Below are 15,835 nucleotides of genomic sequence, written 5' to 3'. Positions count from 1 at the left end.
GGGTCACTTGCAGCACAGTCTTAACCTGCTCCACATTACTCCATTACTTCCTGGGGAACCATTGTTATTTACCAGACTGGTAGATAACAATTGCTACTGTTTATACCACCGATGAAAAGAGCTATTCTATACTGTATATACACCTTTGTGTGGTGTGACATGGGTTAATACCCAAAAAGATATGTAGAGTAGTAAGTGCATCTTTCTTTTCTCTCAGTTCTTTTCAGAACTTTTCAGAATCAAGCAAAAAGAAACTCAGGAGACCCCCTTAATAAGCAAACCAAGAAAAGTATGAAAACACTGAAATAAAAGGTAATGAAGGTGAACTTGTCACAATATACAGAGTGGTGAATATGGGGTACAAATGATGTGAAGCCAAGCAAAAGGAGCACTGATGTAAGCACAGTTAAATGATTGGAAAAGTGCAATAGAGTGCAAATTAAGCATGCTAACTTCCTTACTGGTATTGTTGATATATATTTGATATTTATCCAATCCATAATGTTAACCTAGACTGTAATTTCCAATTTTAAAATACTCTGAAGTTTTTATGAATATTTTACCTTTGTTTTTAATCAGAAGCTAGGAGTTTTACTGGGAGCTCTGCTGTTGGAAGAAAAGACTGAAAGACTGGGTGTGATCTGAGCATGAGGATCCCAAGGCAGAGACCCATAGTGTACAGCATTCAAGGTTTCTCCTCAGCCTAATCTTCTCATCTCACTCTGATTCTTGAGCTCGCTAATGCCTCCAGATGGATTAAATCAATCGCCAGTCTTTCTCCTCACCTCAAGGTCAGTGGAAAAGCCTTGTCCCAGTCATTCTAATTGGGAGAGCACTTGTACATTACTGGAAAGCTTGATAAGTTATTAAGGAGACAAGGCTGCTGTGCTTGAGTCCCCAGATACAGATCCTTTGAGAAAAAAAGATTAGAATATGTTCCAACACCTTCTGATAGGGGTAAGGCAGTTGAATATGTTCTCACAGCATGGTAAAATAGTTTTTGTGTGTGTGAATTCTAGAGAACTGGATGTGTTGAATGAATCAATTCCCGAATTTTATTTAGGATTTGAAAGTGTGAAGAGTTTTTAACAGTAAGCACATCCAGGGCCTTCACCAATGCTTACTAGAATATAATGTGAATAAATTAAACTGTACTGCCTTTAGCTATCCCAGTACATCAGAGGACAACAAGGAAATACTTGTTGTGGTGTGTGGAAGGGACTACATGTATATGGATAGCTTCACTGAGCATCTGGCAGGTGAGAGTCATTTCTGCTTTGAAAGAATTCTGCATCCAAAGCTTTGAATGTTTTTACAACTGCATGGATTTGTTTCCAGTAGCTCTCAAATGATCCAATATCCAACAATCAGTTTTGTCTTTCGGAAAAACAAATAGTTTTCTAATTTGGAAGTTTGTATGCCATCCCCACATCCACCTCTTACGAGAAATATAATTGGCCAGACCTGGGGCAATTTACTGTTATATTTAATAGCAGGCTAGGGCTTTAGGAACACATCTTTTGGTTTACTGCTTTAAAACAAATATGATGCAAAGAGGATTCTATCAAAGAAGGTGATAAGGTGAATCTTGGCTTTGGTAATTGTTGGAAAAAGAGCAAATAATACCCTCTCTGTTTCATCCATTTATATACAGTTTGTTATGGTTTCAGCTGCCTTCCCAATCTATAATTTAATATGACCCCAGTCTCCTAACAGAGAGTTCTTCTTTGTTCCTTGTGGTGACTTAATAATGGCATCCAGAAATAAACACAGGAAACTGGTTGAGAAACATGTTTGTCTATATATAGATACAGTATGTATGGATAGAAGCAAAAGGAATAGGAAATAATCACGTGGGTGGAACAGCTTCAAGCCTGATAAAAGAGCTTTGTTCGAAAAGGAAAGAACAAAGCACATTAGGAGGAGAAAATAAGATTCATTGATGGACTGTAATGAAAATAAAATCATCTAAACCAAGTAGACAATCATCCCTTCTGTTAATTAACTCCCAGACAAACTTCATTCAAATCGTATTCTAGATCTATCTTTTAAGCTGTTAAGATATATATCACTTAGCCTCTCAATGTCTTTTCCCCTTAATCCTCTGCTCACAGATCTGCTCGCTCGTGTCCTTTTGCTTGGCATTGTTCAGGAATGCCGTTAGCGAAAGTGAATTTCAGTTTGCAGCTTTGAGAACTGCCTTGGGGGAAGAGATCTCCAGGGCACAAAATCACCTGCCAAAGCCCTGAACCTATTCTGTACGTTCCCTATGGGAAACCTCTCCAACAGGTCTAAATTCCATTGACTTGCAGGTTATGGCATTCATGTATGTGATTTTAATCAAGAGGAAAAAAGCGGAGACCAGGAAAACAACTCTCCCACAAGAAACGTATGTGTGAAATGTGAGTTATTGATCTCCCTTACATGTCTCTGCATTGCCCCCAGTAAATGAGGCATTATTTCTCAATGTAGAAAGTAGAAATCAGTATTAATATGTATGTCTGCCTTGAAGTCTGTGAGTGGGTTAGTAAAAATAAGCCTGTACTCTGTTGATTAATACAGGTGGGCTATTGATCTGAGGTTAAAACCACTGCTGTCACCATATGCTACTGTATTAACTGACCTCTTAGGTTCATTTTTAAATTAAACACATTTAACACAAATGGAAAAAAATGGCACCAGTTTAAAAGATGTATTGAAATATGTATATGTAGTTTTATACTTTACAATACCTTACAGCTGTCCTATTATGAGGTTATATACTGTATGTTCAAGTCCTGTGGGTTTGGGATATTCTCTGTTGTTTTTACATCTGTCTACCCTCAGTCCAACAGCTTAGACAGAGGACCATAAGTTAGTGATCATGTCTCCTGCCCACCTTTAAAATGGTTCATTTTTTTTTTGCTGGCAATATCTATCTTGAAATAGATGTCTCATGTACTGTACATATTAAGAAAACACTATCCTCAGACACAGCTCTAGATAAATTAACAAGTAATAGGTTTATTCCATGCTGAAAAAAAGAAGAAAGAGAACACAACGTTTCGGCCGTGGAGCCTTCTTCAGGTGTGAGAGAGACAGGGCAGTAGGCAAAGGTAAAGTAGCGGGAGAACAAAGGTTGAGAGGGAGGAGGAGTGAGAGGCGGGAGCAGGGGACAGAAAGAGAGGCCAATCAAGAGGTGTGAAGTCAGAATGGGTGCAGAGATGTGTGAAATGAAACTTCCAATGAATGGAGAAAATTTAAAAGAACAGTAATCTGTCGTTAAGGGAAGGGAGAATGTGTGATCCTAGCTGCAGAATAATTTTAGTTTCGGTGGTCTTTCTGATGTATGAGTTCGGAAAACCGTCTTTGAGAACACAGACGGAGAGATTAGAGTGGTCGTGGCCGTCAGAGGTGAAATGTGGAACAATGGGCTTGGAGAGATCTTTAATCTTCACAGCCCTGACGTGTTCTCTGAAGCGGTCTCCGAGTCTCCTTCCTGTTTCCCCAATGTAGATGGCTAGGCATTTACTGCAAGAGATACAGTAAATAAGGTTGCTGGAGGTACAAGATGCTGTCTGGGTGATCCGGAATTGTCCTGAGGGGCCTTGAATGAGTGTGGTGGTGGCTGTGTACTTGCAGGTGATACAGCGAGCTCTTTTGCAAGGGAAAGTGCCTGGTGTGGATGGTTGCTGAGGGCGGTCAAGGGAGCTGTGAACAAGGAGGTTACGCAGATTAGGTGGTCGGCGATATGAGATGATAGGGCGATCAGAAAAGAGGGCCCCAATGGAGGGATCATCCTGTAGGATGGAAAAGTTCTGGTTAATGGTCCTGGGGATAGGAAGTGTGTTAGGGTGGTAAGGAAGCACCAAAGGAATGCGGTTGTTACGGCAGGAGTTCCTGATCGGGTTGATGGTCCGGGGGGTGTTTTTGGCTCGGGCAAGGGCCCTGTCAATCACACTGCTGGGGTATCCTCTGTTGATGAAAAATGAGTACATTTCGAGGGCTTGGTTTTCGAAGTCGATGTCGTCGCTGCATAATCGTCGTAACCTAAGGAACTGTGAAAAAGGAAGAGAGTTTTTAGTGTGGTTGGGGTGAAATGAGCTGTACAGGAGGTAGCTGTGTGAATCCGTGGGTTTGTAATAAACTGAAGTGGACAGTCGGGGGTAGTTGATAGACAAGTGGATGTCTAGAAACGGAAGAGTGGTGGAAGATATGTTAACCGTATATTTGAGGGACGGGTGGAAGTTGGTGAAATGGTGCAGGAAGAATTCAAGCTGATCGTTGGAGCATGTGGCGGCACTGACGCAGTCATCAATATATTGTTTGTAGAGGTCAGGGACATAGCCAGTGTAGGAAGCGAAGAAGCGTTCTTCTACCCAGCCGACAAAAATGTTGGCATAGCTGGGTCCCATTCTGGTGCCCATGGCAACTCCACTGACCTGTTGGTAAAAAAGATTATTGAAAGAGAATGCGTTCAGTGTGAGGACCAATTCTGCAAGGCGTACCAGGGTGTGGGTGGGTGGATCAAGCACTGTGCGTTTGTCCAGCGTGTGCTTGAGGGCTGTAAGGCCGTCATTATGGGGAATGACGGTGTACAGAGAGGTGATGTCCATGGTAAAAATGTGGCATTCAGTACCCTGAAATTGGAAATCATTGAAAAGTTGGAGCGCGTGGTTGGTGTCTTTGATGTATGAGGGAAGATCTTCAACCAGCGGTCTCATGAGGCTGTCGAGAAAGGCTGAGATGTAAGTAGTTGGACAGTTACATGCTGATACGATGGGGCGTCCAGGGGTGTCCGGTTTGTGGATTTTGGGGAGGAGGTAAAATTGAGATACCTTTGGGTGTTCCATGATGAGCCGGTTCGCCTCCTGGGGGAGCTCGTTGCTGCTGATAAGAAGGGAAATGGTGGATACCACTTCCTTTTGGTAGTCAGTGGTAGGGTCCTGTTGGAGAGGGAGGTAGGCAGAAGTGTCAGTTAGTTGTCTAGAGGCTTCAAAGATATATAGATCTTTACGCCACACCACAACAGCACCTCCTTTGTCCGCTGGTTTGATGACGATATCATCCCTGTTGCGGAGAGACTGGAGTGCCTGATTTTCTCCTTGGGTGAGGTTAGACCTATGTTTACTGGATATAGAGAGTGCCTTGGGAGCTTGATTAGTGCATTGGTTGATAAAATAATCAACTGGTGGAAAACGGCCAGAGGAGGGAGTCCAACAGCTCTGTTTGGGATTAATGTTGTTAATGACATCAATAACCGGGTTGTTAGATAAATTATATTGGCCTCAATATCTATGTGTTTATATTCTCTGAGAGATCTGCATGGTCAGGCATATAGTACATATTGAGGAGGTAAAATAAGTAAACTACAGTATATGAGAAAGATAAGAGACTGTGAAGGCATACCATATATTGCATCAGTTTCTTCAGGGAAGAACAGAAAGCTATTTAAATGGATTCATTTCTGACTGTAGTTTTCAACCCACCCTAATTTCCCTCCATTGTAGGAAAAATGCCTGGATTGTTTGTTGATATGAATCTGAAGTTGGGTTTCTTCTGTTGAGAATTAAATTGTTTGGTTTTTGTTCCTGCTGTAATGAGTACATTATTTAAATTTAAATTAGGTTATTAAATTGTAAATATTTCAAATCTGCTCTGATGTGTATTTAAACTCCATTTAAACTTTGTAAGATGGATGTATTAACATAATGGCAAGGGAAACAGCTGCAACCAATCCTTCATGAAAAAAAGAAACAAAAACAAAGGAAATCATGCTTATTTAAGACATCAGAAAGGTCAGACTTCCAGCCACCACATCCAAGCTGACAGATCTGAAGTGCTGAGCAAAAAAAGTAGAATTTTGCTAATTCTTATATTCTTACTATAATTGACTTAGTGGTAGAGGACAGGGTTCCAAGCCCATTAGCACAGTTCTGTTCTCTACTCCACATCAGAATAAAACAGAAAGGAGTTCTGAAATTAAATTAATCAGGCTTGGACGGCGAATGGAAATTTGGCAGTTTTTACTTGTCTGACAGCCAGGACAGTGTTCCTGTGTTTATGGAATGAACCCCAGAGAATTTCTTTATAATTCCACCACTTCAGAAGGAGAAATCAGAGGCCAAGTCAGAGTCTGGCATTATTTTGACAATCAGGAGAAACCGCAGCAGTGCAGGATTACCACTGTGATGATGAGGGGCGCCACAATCCTCAGCCACTGTCTCTGGCTTCATAATCATGCTATTCCATATGAAAGTGGGGAACTCATTTGTATGTTATAATATGGAGCTGAATCTAAGAACTTCTGTCATATGGCTAACAGTATGGGAAATTAGCAGAGTGGGATTTCTCATCTCTTTTGTCAGCCCACTTGTTTTTGTTACTGTTGCCTTCAAATGAGAAAAACGTCTGTCACTGTTAAGTCAAGAAAAATCGAAGTCTATTCCCAACTCATTATACAGAAATTGGTTTGAAAATATGCCAAACAATGTTAAAACAGATGCAGGCAACGAGGTACAACTGAACTGCCCATTAAGGCATTGAAAAAGTAAATAGTGACTGTGTCCTGACACTAATTTGATTTTCATAAAATTCAAAACTCATGAACAATGATCACATCAAACTTTTATTTCATGGGATATACACTGTCTTTTTTTACATCTCTCTCTCTTCCTACCATAACCTACGAGGACCAAAGGTGTCAAGTGTTCTTTAAAAGTGACAAGTAATTTTAGACATGAAACCAAATCAATGTGCTTGGCTCCTCCGTCCTCAGCTGAAATGCATTTCTTTTACTTTTAATTCAACAGACAGCATGGAAATTCAATAGTACTTTTAATAAAATACATTTATTCAGTCTCGGGCTGTTCTTGGATGCAAAGCATACTCTATCAATTATTCATAAAAGAAATGAGGAGATTTTCATTCTGCATTGATCTATCAATGCCTAACATTATAAATACCTTACTCAGGACAGTAACAGATGTCTAGGCAGAAGCTTACCTGAAAATAATGATGACAGTACTAATAATAGTAATAGCTGAAAAATAATGAGGTGCTGCAGATAAGTTATTCATCCTGAGCTATGAACAGGTTTGTATTTCATTATACTGTACTATTCATATTCATTTATTTTATTCCAATATATCACCTTTGTTATATGTGGTCAGCTTTTGTTAAATTTTGACCCTAGGCTGATTGATTTTATGTCAGTTAGAGTGCTGACTTCTAAGGATAGCAAATACTAAAATCATAAATGGATACAGTATATGCTTTCATTATTACATTATAGTTACTGATCTGTAATATGTTATACAGTATTAAACATGGTATAGTCAAGGAACATTAGAGAAGGATACGATGCTTCTATCTTTGTATTAAGTTACATGCAAAATCCATAATTTCATGTTCAATTTTATACCAATACAATAGAATGAAATGACAGTATGGAGTATAGCAAGTATGGAGCTCAGCTTATAAAATGTTTTTTCTTTCATTGGTGCCATTATGTGTGTACAGTCTGTCTTTTCTGAAATACCACTATCATGTTTGGATAGCATATGACGAGATTCTTTTAGTTTTATTTCACATCTTAGGGCTTAGAATAACAAAGGGAAGCATTATATGTTGTACAATACAATTAACAGGAATTAATTAATCAGCAAGCAGGATTGTGGAAGATGCAGACTGTAAAATAAAAAGGATTTGGTGCAAGCCTTGTTGTTTGTGTCAGATCCCAAGTGACAGTTATGGTCTTGATTGCCAGCTGTGCTGTCATCAGAGTTAGGCTGAGTCTTCTGTCCCTTGCCAGCTGCTACAGCCTGGGCTTTAGATATACTGTATAAATGAAACACCTGCATATAATAATGTCATTCCTAATGGAGTCCCAAACATTTCATGTTTTGCAAAGACACTAAAACAGCTGTTGAGTTGACCAAAATTCTCCAAGCCTCTTAAATAGTTTCCACTTCATTTTCCATAGATATACTTTGCACCTTTTATGATCCCCCTCTTTCTCTGCAAGATATCTTAGGATACAGTTTGAATTAGCAGCACTGTTTTCTGTAGAATTGTACTGTGATTTCTGTATTTAGAGAGACTAGATATTACTACAGTTTTTTCAGGTTTTCCAAATGAAAAAGGCCGAATTCAATTTAATATAAAAATGTAAAAATAATAATAATTAATAATTGCTTACACTTATATACCGCTTTTCTGGACACTCCACTCAAAGCACTTTACAGGTAATGAGGATCCCCTCCACCACCACCAACATAGTCACTCTTCAGACTCTTCAGACCATCCTTAATGATTAAGATACAATATTTTTTATCACATGTTGGAGGTGATGTGCCAATCCCATGCTGTGTAGCAAGAAATCAATTAGCAGTCAGGTTCTGTCTCATGCTATGAAAAGGATTTCCTTTATTTTTTAATTGTCCTTAGTAACACTTGTGTTGCGCTAATATTAAATTGATTTTCATTATTTTCAACAGCAGGCAGCAGGAGTCATCTTAGCTCATCCTATTTTTTCTTTCAGTTTGAATAATATAATGTCCTAAGAATTAAAACAGCAAAGATAGACTGGAAATGAAGCAATATGTGATCAATTCAGGCTCCATTGTGCAGTTTATATACAGCACTAATATGTGCTCTTGCTCCTCAGATAACACTGCAACTTCTGTTTTTTCATTCCATTTCGGACACTAAATGGCTTAGCTTGAATCATTGTACCCTTAAGTGGTCACTGTTACTACTATCACCAGGTCTTAGCACATGGATAATTATAAATTACCTATAAACCCCTGGTGGAGTGTAGCCTTCCAGAACCAGGAATAAACATCACTGTCTACAAAAGATGTGGGGAGTCCTGATTCTGGAGGGCCAATATCTGCACGTTTTCATTGCAACTCTGCCCTTAATAACCTACATTCTCATTATTGACTTAAAGGCACACATTTAAGAGACCTGATTTAAAGAGACCTGCAAACCCTTTAGGCACACTGGCACTAGAGGACCAGGACTGCCAAACCCTGGTCTTCAGGAGAAATAAAATAGTCAGAACAGAAAGCTTCCCTTTGTGAACTCCTACTGAATGACCCAGGGGTCATTTTTCCATCCACAAGCTTCTTCCAGTTTAGGATCAGGGTCTGGAATTGAACCCAGGGCTCTAGGGGATCCTAAACTAGGGGTGGAGCGGTGGCTCTGTGGCTAAGGATCTTCACCTGTGGCTGGAAGGTTGCCAGTTCAAATCCCACATCCAGCAGAGGAATCCTACTCTGTTGGGCTCTTGAGCAAAGCTCTTAACCTCAGCTGCTCCACAGGCACTGTACAATGGCTGACCCTGTGCTCTGACCCCAAGCTTCTCTCCCTGTCTGTGTGTCTCATGGAGAGCAAGCTGGGGTATGTGAAAAGATGAATTCCTAATGCAAGAAATTGTATAGGGCTAATAAAGTGATCTTATCTTACCTAGTGTTGCGAGGGAGCAATGCTAACCACTGTCACCTGGGCTCACTATTATTGTGCTAAACATCAGGAACCAAAATTCATAGCACGGTCTTCATTTTGTGGTTACACTCTCCTTTACTTAATCAGTATCATTATTTCTAAAATAAAAACTATATAAAAATATTTCAAGGTCTGAGTTTCCAATTTAAAATGACTATTTTGATTCAGTTAAGAAACTTTGGAATATTATGAGAAATTACTTAAATCTTTCATTTCCTAATATACAGAAAACCTCTGGCCCTCCAAGATGTGAGTGTACTGCTTTTGTCAGCCAACAAATGATTATTGATCCAGCCAACTGCAGTACAGGTACAGTATGTTAAACAAAACTTGACTTGGTCTACTATTTATCATATACTTCTGTATCTTTAAATTATCATAAACATACAATACCCATTTGCAACACAACAGTCTTTTCACAATATTTCCTGGATAATTACAAAACATTTTGTGAGCAGATACAGTATTTGCCCTTATCCACCTTTAATAGCCAGGATAAGGCTTTTGAGGCTTCTTAAGGGTATATTTTTTGTTAAGACTGAACACGACTTTTAATCTGGTCTGATATGATTTAGGAAGCTTCAAAAGCCAAGCCTTATCCTGCACCTGTAAGGATCTGCACCTGTGACTGAAAGGTTGCCAGTTTGTATCCCATGGCTGGCAGAGGAATCCTACTCTGTTGGGTCCCTGAGCAAGGCCCTTAACCCCAGCTGCTTCAGGTGCGCTGTATAAATGGCTGACCCTGCGTTCTGACCCCAAACTTTTCCCCGTTCCTGTGTGTCTCATGGAGAGCAAGCTGGGGTATGCGAAAAGACAAATTCCTAATGCAAGAAATTGTATATGGCTAATAAAGTGATCTTGTATGATGCACAGTTAAAAATCATGTGCTTATTAACTTAGCAGTTACTTACCTGCCAGCTGAAATAAAACAGCAGCTCCTTCATTAATCTTTAGATGGCTTTTTTATTTATTAGGTTATCAAAAAGATAAAAAAAACATCTTAGGAGAAATCTATGAACATTAGGTAAAGCTTAAAAGGGCTACTTGGAATAGAAGCCATTGTAAATTCTTTGCTATTTATTTGATCTCCGTTGCTGTAAGTGTTAATAACATTCGTGTCTATACATTGTCAGTTTGGATGCATTATTTTTTCTAAATAAATAGTGGCTGTAGGTAAGGGAATTGTTTAAATAATAATAATCTCTACAGACTTTCAGAGTTGTTGTTACCATGGTGAAGCAAATCTCTCTCATACTAAGAGCAGAAAGTAATCTATTTAATAAATTTTGTCTCTTAACTAATTATGCAATGATAATTAAAATAGCCTGGATAGCAGCCAAGTTAATTAGAAATGCAGTTTCAAATCCTGATCATTTTGTAACCCAAAGAGATCAGATAGGCCCCATAAAAGCAGTCTGCATTATACAACACAAATAATTAGAAGCCTATCGAATCCACTTGCTGAGGTCAATGGTTATGAAGATAATTTGTTTGTATTGAGAGTCAACAAGTAGCTCTGTGTTCAGAGCATTAGGGTTACTGTCCCATTTCTGTGACCTTAAAGCTTCAGTTGTCAATATTCACATTTAAATTAAATCAAATAAACATGTCTGAAAAGGAGCCAAATCACATGCCTTTTTATAATAAAACAACTGCATTGCATTGGCAATCAATCTGTCCTACAGCTACTTTTTATAATACCTGATGCTTTTTAAGGACAAATGATTTTACAGCTTTGGTTAATTGAAATATTACACAATTATTTGTACTATTCTCGTTTGCAATACTGCTTTTGTAGTTAATGAATAAGAATTCACCTTAATACTTTGTATTTAAGATTGTTCTAGAGAATTTACTCATATAAGATAGAGAGCGCCAGTTCTTTGTCTGCTATTGTATATCATCACATACTTCACAAGTCACAACTGTAACATAACAATTAATTGTTATGTCTGTAGGTTAAGTGTGCACACACATAATTAGGTAACCTAAGGTTTTCTGAGGGAAAAGTATTAATAAAACATTATGGTGCTGTAATCTATAGAATCTCAGCCTTCATTTAGGTCTTCATAACTCCACCATTGACCAGGCCAGTCTTACATGCACCACACACACCCATTGAACATTGAGCATGAATGGATTACCTTGTTCCATTCCCTCAGAAAGATATCTAGGAAATCCACCCTGTTATGGATATTGTGCCCATATCCATGTCATTGTCACAATATCCACTATGCCAAGAATGGTGTCGACCCTTGGAGTCCTTGAAGGAAGCACTTCACTGCTTACAGCATCACAAAGCATTAACTCCACACATGGTTTGCAGTGTGCTTCTGTAATGAATTTGATAACATGTGAGACTGGGATCTGATCCATATTTGCTCCCCTGGTGATGGGCTGGGGCTTTTCCTGTTTCTTTAGCCTTTCATAACAATTGCATAGATGGGGCTCTGGCCTGCTTTGTCAGTTGGTGCAATGTGACTCAAATAGAGAGATTTATGGTTCTAAAATACACAAGATGTGTGAAACCCTGGCAGCATGGTGCCAAGAGAACAACCTCTCTCTCTTACATCAGTAAGACTAAGGAGATGATTGTGGATTATAGGAAACACCAGGGAGGCGATCACACACCTGTCTATATCAATGGGACTTCAGTGGGGAGGGTCAGCAGTTTTAAGTTCCTGGGAGTTAACATCACAGAAGACTTAACCTTGTCTCACCACACCACCTGTCATGCCCTCACCAATCACCACATTCTCACACGGAAGCACACTCGCACTAATTACACTCCAGCCCCGAGCATTTCTGCTAAACGACACCTCTCCTGCCAATCAGCCAACCACGACACTCGATCAATCAGTGCACCTTCTTCCTCGCACAATACTTAAACCCTCCAGAACCCTTTGTTCTTTGTCTGGTATTGGTCGGTCTTTGGAGCTCCTACCTTGCCTTTGTTTTCTGAACCTTCTCCTGACTTTTCTTGATATGAACCACAGAACTTGCCTTTGACCATGTCTCTTGTCTAGCCCTTGTTTACTTTGGAAGCTACCTTCTTGCCTCTTGACCACCTAAGGTACCACACAGGGTCCATCCTCCCGTTTGCACAGCAGGTCATTCTTGACACCAACATTGTGGTCAAAACACCACGGCAGCACCTTTTCTTTCTCCGCAGGCTAAAGATGTTTGGCAAGCCATCACATATCAAGGCCAACTTCTACAGGTGCACTATTGAGAGTATCCTGACTGGTTGCATTACTGCCTGGTGTGGGAATTGCTCCGCCCGGGATTGCAGAGTACTGCAGAGGGTTCTGAAGTTAGCGCAGCTCATTACTGGCTGTGAGCTATCAAACATCCGGGATATCTATCACCTAGATGTCTTAAGAAGTCCAGGTCCATTCTCAAGGACCCCTGTCATCCCAGTCACAAACTGTTTTCTCTCCTACCATCCAGTAAACAGTACCGACGCATTCGGTCAAAGTCCAACAGATTACGGAATGGCTGCTACCTCTAGGCAATAAGACTGCTAAATAGCCAACCTGCAGCTCCTTTAGCAAATCACCTGTAATGGCTACATGGACATACTGTTTTCACTGTAGTGCATATTGCACTACTTGGACATAATATATTGCATACACCATGGACACATAGCAGCTCTATTTATATTGAGTTTTGTCTCTGTTTATTTTATTCAATTTCTATTACATTATCTATTATTATGTAACCTTATTTTTTGTAACCTTAATTTTGTGATTTTTACAGCAGATAAATAATTCCTAAAACAGTCTTGTGCCAGTATAATTACACAGGGATACCCGGAACTAATCCTATCACTGAGTTTGCAATTAACATATTAAAGTCTCAGAAGTGCACTGATGGTGTTTCATTCATTCAATTCTTTGCCATTGATGTGTCAGCAATGACACATCAATGGCAAAGACCGCCCTTGAATTGAATGTGGAAGGCTGCTGGCCCCGTGGACGACCATTTACGCACTGGCTGGATCGTCTGAAAGATGACATGCGCCTCGCAAAAGTCACCTGCCGAGATGCCGCAGACAGTACGAAGTGGAAAAATCGGTGCAAACAAGTAGACCCCACATAAGTGGGAAAATGCGAAGAAGACGAAGACCCGGAACTAATCCTATCACTGAGTTTGCAATTAACATATTAAAGTCTCAGAAGTGCACTGATGGTGTTTCGGTGACATCAGAAGAGGTCAGAAGCCCATGCTTGATTGGGCTCATCACTGGATAATCAGGTCATTACTGCGTATGGAATAAAATTTGTCATGTTATGAATTTATTGATGCTAGACAATGTTTTCTTAAATACTGCACATTTTCAGCACATATTCAGCTTTTGGATCTGCAACATATCATGCTTGAGTGCAATCCTTTCCCAGTTGTCAAGTGAAAGATGTGCTTTTGCAAATTCTTGTCAACAATGTATGAATCATGATGTTTTCTAATCATGGATAGATGGATCCAATGTTTGAAACCCAAAATACTCACAGGTTATTTTTCTGGGTAGTATTTACATGAACTCTTTGTGTCTGAGTATAATTAATGATTTTTCATATAAGGTTGTTTCTTCACTTCTTTGGCATGTCTGGTAGCACACTGCTTTGGATGGAACATGATGCCCCCCCCTAGTGGTCCCATTGAAGATGACGTTATCCTTCTCTTGCAAAAATGAATTTCTAAGGAAAAAGTACCAAAGAAGACTTGGAAATGCATTATTCTTATTGTCCCTTAAACAAAATCTTTGTGTAAAGTTGAAACAGAGACTTCTTTTCAATGCTTTATCAATGTTTCTATAACTTTCTATATTATGAAATGTTTCTATAATTTCATAAACCAGTTTTTTTTTAAGAGTGTCTTACCTTTAAAGCATATAAACAAGCTTGGAGAGATCCTCTACATCAATGTGGAAATATTCTCTTTCACAGACAGAACTATTTGCTGTTTGCATGTTTAAGAGCTTCAGATGTACACAGAAAAAGTGTTAGACTGGGTGGAGTCTTGCACAGTTCTTTGATTCAGCGTGCAGCAATGAAACACTAAGCAACCTGCACTTTGATCAGGACTGCTTCTCTGTGAGAACACAATTACCAGCTCTCTGAATGATCAGAAGCTTATCAAAACTCCACCTGTTTTCTTAGGCAATTTAAAATGGGAGAAAATGTAGGCAAGCCTTCTGTAAACAAAAAAGTCTAACTCCTACATTTTTACTGCACCAAGATATAACTACTACTGTATATTGCAATACATGCCTATTGCCACACTTCTTTACTCTGCTCAAGGTTTAAGATTAGTCTGTGGGTGTTTGGGGCTGGGGAGTATTGGATTACACATAAACCAAAGTAATCTCATTACAGATTGCTACCTTAATCTCTTATAAAGATAATCTCATTTAAAAGATACATTTAAACAAAGTTAACATCACTGATTGTTTGAGAGATTATTTAGCATTGTATCTACAAAAGAAGAAACTTTCAAAATAATATATTGTACTCTGTGTGTGTGGTGGAAGAGTTGCATTAAAGAGAATTATGGAGCCTTTACCCCTGCTTGCATCATTGATTTATAATTGCTGATAAAAACTCTACAGAAACAGTGATTATCTGCTGGTATACATGCTGTTAAGGATTTAGTATGGCAGTAACGGAGATGTCAGTCTGTGTGGTGAAACTGATAGGGAGTAGGGTTGGACATACAGTACTCTCCGCTTTCTAATAGCAAGGTCTTGAACAACCCTGTTCAAGACAAGCTATAACAGCCCAGGGTAAAAAGTATTTCAAGACTGAGGGAGACATTTGTAGACACTTGATTTTAAGAACTTAAAATCAAAGGCTGATTACTTAATTCTTTTATATAAAGACAATGTATGACTTTTTCAAAATGAAAGCTCCATATTTCTGTTTTGCACTGGTAAATTTTCTGTTTAGTTTCTATTTCCTAGCTTCATATCTACAGTAGGACTCCCGTACACTTTATAAATAAAACTTCATATTTATAAATAAGTGGGGATGTTTGCTGAGATGTAGGCATTTCAGAGTCTGTAATCAAAACAATCATAAAGTTGACCTTAGTTAATTAAGTTCTGGGTAAATGATAAGTGTCTATAAACAGTACAGAAACACACAACATAAGATCAGAGCAGAAGGAAAGGAGAGAAATGAAGGATAACAAGGTCAGACCATGAGAGAGAGGAGAAGAGGAGAGGAAACTTGAAGCTTGTGCAGGCAAGAGTCCCTACTTTATGATCATCCAAACAAAACCTGATTAGAGTTAGGAATAAGAACTTTGTTAGAAAGAGCTTATTATTCTGTGTTTTTAAGGAACCTGG

The 15,835-nt window shown here is 39.1% G+C and overlaps 1 protein-coding gene across 1 annotated transcript in view; it reads right to left on the bottom strand.

The window, feature by feature from the left end:
- Window positions 1-14,478, bottom strand: part of dipk1b (divergent protein kinase domain 1B) — a 37,852-nt gene extending 23,374 nt beyond the window's left edge. Inside the window, exon 1 of the mRNA XM_088614593.1 lies at window positions 14,370-14,478. The gene's annotated coding sequence lies outside the window, so the exon portion shown is untranslated. The remainder of the gene's footprint in view (window positions 1-14,369) is intronic.
- Window positions 14,479-15,835: the final 1,357 nt, after the last annotated feature.

The sequence above is a fragment of the Lepisosteus platostomus genome, chromosome 21 (genome assembly GCF_059453375.1).
Source record: "Lepisosteus platostomus isolate fLepPlt1 chromosome 21, fLepPlt1.hap1, whole genome shotgun sequence".
NCBI lineage: Eukaryota > Metazoa > Chordata > Actinopteri > Semionotiformes > Lepisosteidae > Lepisosteus > Lepisosteus platostomus.
This window is presented reverse-complemented; position numbering and strand designations above follow the sequence as displayed.